General features: G+C 39.0%; 1 long non-coding RNA gene across 1 annotated transcript; it reads left to right on the forward strand.

Moving 5' to 3' along the window:
* The first annotated feature begins 1,182 nt into the window (after positions 1–1,182).
* On the forward strand, positions 1,183–4,120 carry LOC116330511. Its single transcript, XR_005608136.1, has 5 exons — positions 1,183–1,375; positions 2,101–2,179; positions 2,755–2,912; positions 3,278–3,364; positions 3,746–4,120. It is a non-coding gene; the product is annotated as an uncharacterized LOC116330511 (long non-coding RNA).
* The last annotated feature ends 1,347 nt before the right edge of the window (positions 4,121–5,467 follow it).

Consider the following 5,467-nt stretch of genomic DNA (forward strand, 5'->3'; position numbering starts at 1 on the left):
CAGATGGCGGCCCTCCTGAGCCTGGTTCTGCCGGAGGTTTCTTCCTGTTAAAGGGAGTTTTTCCTTCCCACTGTCGCCAAAGTGCTTGCTCATAGGGGTCATATGATATGATTGTTGGGGTTTTCTCTGTATTTATTATTGTGCGATCTATTGTACAATATAAAGCGCCTTTGAGGCGACTTTTGTTGTGATTTGGCGCTATATAAATAAAATTGAATTGAATTGAATTATTTTGCGCCTTGGTTTTTCCACACGCTTCTTGCGACCCTGTTGACTATTTTGAATGAAACGCTTGATTGTTCGATGATCACGCTTCAGAAGCTTTGCAATTTTAAGACTGCTGCATCCCTCTGCAAGATATCTCACTATTTTTGACTTTTCTGAGCCTGTCAAGTCCTTCTTTTGACCCATTTTGCCAAAGGAAAGGAAGTTGCCTAATAATTATGCACACCTGATATAGGGTGTTGATGTCATTAGACCACACCCCTTCTCATTACAGAGATGCACATCACCTAATATGCTTAATTGGTAGTAGGCTTTCGAGCCTATACAGCTTGGAGTAAGACAACATGCATGAAGAGGATGATGTGGACAAAATACTCATTTGCCTAATAATTCTGCACTCCCTGTAAACAGGCACCTGAGCTTCATATTATAATAGTTTCAGAAGTGAATTTTTCCCCAACTTATCCTCTTGACAATTTCCTCATGTAAAGTTCACGCATTTGTCTAACTTTCCTTCCCATCCTTCCACCGCCACCCGGCCCATCAGAGGTCATGCTGCCCAACATTTCATGTTGAGCATCAAATGACAACAACTGTCACTTCAAGGTGCTTTATATTGTAAGGCAGACTTTACGATAATACAACAGAGAAAACACCAACAATCATATGACCCCCTACACTGTAAAAACGATAACTAGTAATTGTTGATTTGAGTAAAGTTTTCAAATTAAACTGACTTAGAAATAAAACTTTCCATTTACAACCTAAAATAGCTTGTCTGCCCAACAAATTTCTTCCATTGTTGTCCTAACTAAGATTTTCTAGCGAGCATAACAAAGATTATCAACTTTTGAGTAGAGTTTTTGAGTCGAGTTGGGAACCAGTGGGAAACCCCGTAGGTGACTGGCACACGTCGTGGTCTGAATAAGTTTGAACTAGCCCAAACGAGTCTGAGCAGACTGTGTGATAGTGGTTTGTCGATGTGTTCTGAACTGAAAACCTGCTAAGAAACTTTGAACAAACGTGGCCAAAATTGGATGAAAATTACAATTTTTCGACCATTACGGATTTTACCTGGTCTGAAGTTGGAGTGTATTATTTGACCATTTTTTGGACAGGTGCGGGAGCTGCCGGCCATTTGCCCTAGCAGGTAAGCTAACGACATCTGTTATTAGGATTTTCTACAAGCGCTAGGCTGCATCCTCCTGAGGACCCAGGAGGGTGGAACGAGTAAAGCACTGAAAAAACGCCAAACAATAACATATTTAAGTCATCTAAGGGACTTATATATCATGTTTAAGCTAGTGAAGGACCGCGCGGGGGGTTGAAAATGATATGCCAGGAGTTCGCTGTTCTCGCTGCTCTAGCGAGCCTTGAATCCCCGGCTAGCTATCAAAGCTGGTGGTAACAGACGTCTCTGAAAACGTAGAAGCATTTTTGCAAAAATGTGTTGTCTTAATAAACTGAGGAGATATTTGAAATTTACACAGCTACATTCTCGCCTGAAAATATCTTAAAAGTTTACTTTGTGACCCAGAAAGAGTAATAAGAGTAATATTAAAACTAAGTGGCTGCCGCCACTGTTTGAAACTAGATTCGGCTGGGCCGCGCTATGAATTCTGGCATAGGGTGGGCCACGAAGGATGCACCTGACCCATCCTTCAAAGCTGTGGAAAGTATTGTATTGTTTTGAGAGCCTTTTTGTTGGTGGAGTATTGATTTTATGTACAATTCCACGGGTAGACGCGATCTGTACGGTCCGACTGTGCACATGCGCAGTAAGGATCGGGGAGTCCGATCCGTAACTTTTTTTTCTCGTTTTTTTTTCTCTACATTATATTGAAATGTTTCATTATTGCAAACATTTTCTCTCAGGCGGAGAGAGGTCGTGGAGTGTCAGCCTATGGTATCTGAGGTCCAGGAGAGATGACCTGCGCTGTTTTCCTCTGAGGAGGTAAGACTGTCCTAATTTATTTATAATTTAATTATTATTCTAATTGGGCATGATTTATACTTATATTGAAGTATTACGGTATTTGCTGGGGTAATGCATTGGCCAACTTTATTATCTTGTGCTACCACTCCAGTCAAGGCCCTTGCCAGTGTTATATTGAAATCCTTACCCTGAACATTTCTGCCAGTACAAGAGTCCCCATGCTAAATCGAAATTGTGAAACAGAAAGGCAATCTCATAATTTTGACTTAGCATGTATTTTTTTTTTTGTGCTAGAAATAGTTCTTCTATAGTCTGAGATTGTTAGGAAAGAATACTAAGGCAGGTCACAGAATCTGATTGGTCACAGATTTTGGTGCAACTTAGAACATAATATGTATTTTCATATTGATACTGGGTTTTGTGGGGGTGTTTCTATTCCTGTGCAAAAGACGTATTCATGAGAGATTTTTGAAGTAGGTTTTGCTGTTGATAACACAGTCAGGCATATAACATGATGCAGACTGTCCAAGACAGCTACCCAGGAATTTTCTGTGCTGAATAAATGACAATATTTTGGTGAATGTATTGTTTAGATATCTGAAAATTTCATCGGATCACAAGCAAAGACCTCCTGGGGACCTTCAATGCATCCCTTGACAAATTTGTGCCTGGCCTGCTGAAACTGTACTGGTCTAAGAAGGGAGCTCTTGGTGAGGAGATGGAAGACCTCCTGGATAAACTTGATGAACAGGTGAGTGAAGTGCTCCTTTATCTGACATTTTTAGAAGAGAGTATACTTTTCTCTTAACAGAAACTGAAAAAGATGTTTGCTTCAAATAAAACACATCAGTGGACATGTCAGTAAAATGAATGTCATGAGTCATTGCTTTGTTCTTATTTGGCAGTATTTTATTTAATTTGTAAAATGAAAGTAAAATTGTTAACATGGTGTTGTTGTTGGGTTTTTGGGGGGTGGGGGGTTGTACATTTTGCGTGTTGCTGGGTCTGACCTGTGCTTTACTTTCATTACTATGAGAGTTCTGATTTTGCATTGTGTATAGTACACCATGTTACTTCACTAATTGAAATTCTTGTTTTCCACTGAATACTCTTTAGACATCCAACACTGTGTCCAACGGGCACTGAGAGGCCTGCCCATTTTCCTCAAGAGAAGATGCAACAGAGGTTTTCCTGAAGTGCTTAGTAAGTACAAAAAAAGTAATGCAAGTAAAACTAATTGCTATGAGATGTTTTTAAAGGATGAGTTTATCCAAAATGGAAATGTACACTTTCTCAGTGCAGTCCAGATAATTTTATAGTGGGGATTGCAGTTGTCATAACTCTCACTCCTTTTTTCTGCTGAGCAGCAGCTGGGCATTGTTAGTGGTTGTTCCATAGCAGAAAATATTTTTGTACAAAACTCACAAGGTGGCATTAATTAAAAGAAAATAAGCTTTTTCTTCTTAAAACCTCCATGGGTCAAATGACCAGCATGGTATAGAGGTTAAAGTTAAAATCTTTAGAAATTTGTTTTGTCTTTAGTTTTTCTTAGCTTTCAATAATTCATATTTTACTTTTCTTCAGGACACTGACATTTTGGAACCAGTGTTGAACGGTGCATCAGTTGCCATCCTCACCATCCTACAAGATGACGATGCTGATACGTCTGTGCGAGAACATGCAGTTGTGTTGGAAGGGGACATCGTGCTACAGAACATTCCAGATCTCTCTACTGCCCTGGCATAGCTCTTTGGCCTTCTGTATGCCCTCAACATTGATTATCCAAAGCAGATGAGTTTTACCTTTGAAGCAATTCAGGCCATCTTATTTTGGCCTGGTCAGACAATATGAAGGTGAAGTGGATAAATCATTATTCGAAATGTAAATTTTAGTCAGATGAATCTGTATTGTTGAGAATATATGGTGAAAATTTGTCTTGTAGTATTGTAAAAGATTTGTTATAGTGTTAGTTTCCTCTTCATTGATGGTAACATTTCTAATAACTTTTAACTTCCATAGTTCATCATAGTAAGCCTGTGTAAAATGTCAGTGTCTGGGTGCATAGGCAATCATTTGTAGCACTACCCTATTTAATGTGCAATAGTAATGTTCAGCTTTTACAAGACGGTCAGGGTGTGTGTGCATGAATTATTAAGTTGCTGGACACTTTTCTTTTTTGGTTCTGGACTCTGGAATTTTAACGTCTCTGCTGGGGTGCTCAAAGCACCCAAAAGAAACTGGCAACATGCTTTTGTTTGTTTGTTATTTCTTTTCTTTCTTTCTTTTTTTTTTAACAGAAATTCACCCTACTACCCATGACATTCTGAAATGTACTGAAAAGACTGTTGAACAAAATAAATAAGCTTTTAGATAACATTGAATTGTGCTTTGTTTTATTCTATATCTATTTATTAAGTGTTTTTTCAAGTATAATAACAACATACATTTTCCTTTGTTTATATAGGTAAATTTTCAACTCACTGGAGTAAGAATTGCATGATTACTCAACAAGAATATCTGTGTTTGGTGAAGGCAGAAATACATGGCATTGAAACCAGAATTTCTTCGTTAGACTTCCAGGATTATCCTAATTAGGTGAACAAGAAGATCCAAGTTGGCAGAACTTGTAAATCTTAGTTAAGTCAACAACAGTTGGCAAAAGTTGAGAAAACTCAAAAATCTCTTGCATCATGTTGCCTTGAAATTTTACGTTTTCTCAACATTTTCTTTTTTACAGTGTATGAGCAAGCGCTTTGGCGACAGTGGGAAGAAAAAACTCCCTTTTAACAGGAAGAAACCTCCGGCTGAACCAGGCTCAGGGAGGGGCGGGGCCATCTGCTGCAACCGGTTGGGATGAGAGAAGGAAGTCAGGATAAAGACATGCTGTGGAAGAGAGACAGAGCCAGAACTTGAGTCAGACAGTTCTGTGTTGTGCCACCTAAATTGATCTTGAAGCTCTTAGGAACATTGGAATAACATTGTTATTGCTGCCACCACCCGCCAGCTCAGGAGGGGTCCTGTCTGCTTTGGTAAAACTAGCTGGTGTCATGAAATGCCTGTGAGGCTGCATTTCACCACCTATTTCACCCATTTATAATGTTATACAATGTAAAGATATGATTTTTACAGTACTTCCACACTTGTAGTTTCAGAATACTGGAGTTTCTTGGTCATGTACAACAGTCTCTATGCATCTGGTTCTAAGATGTGCTGACGGTCCATTTATCAGACGTACAATTACACTTCAGAATTCTGCAGAATGAAACATGCACTTCCATGTCAAACTGACTGGATCATCATTAATTA

The sequence above is a fragment of the Oreochromis aureus genome, linkage group 14, assembly GCF_013358895.1.
Source record: "Oreochromis aureus strain Israel breed Guangdong linkage group 14, ZZ_aureus, whole genome shotgun sequence".
NCBI lineage: Eukaryota > Metazoa > Chordata > Actinopteri > Cichliformes > Cichlidae > Oreochromis > Oreochromis aureus.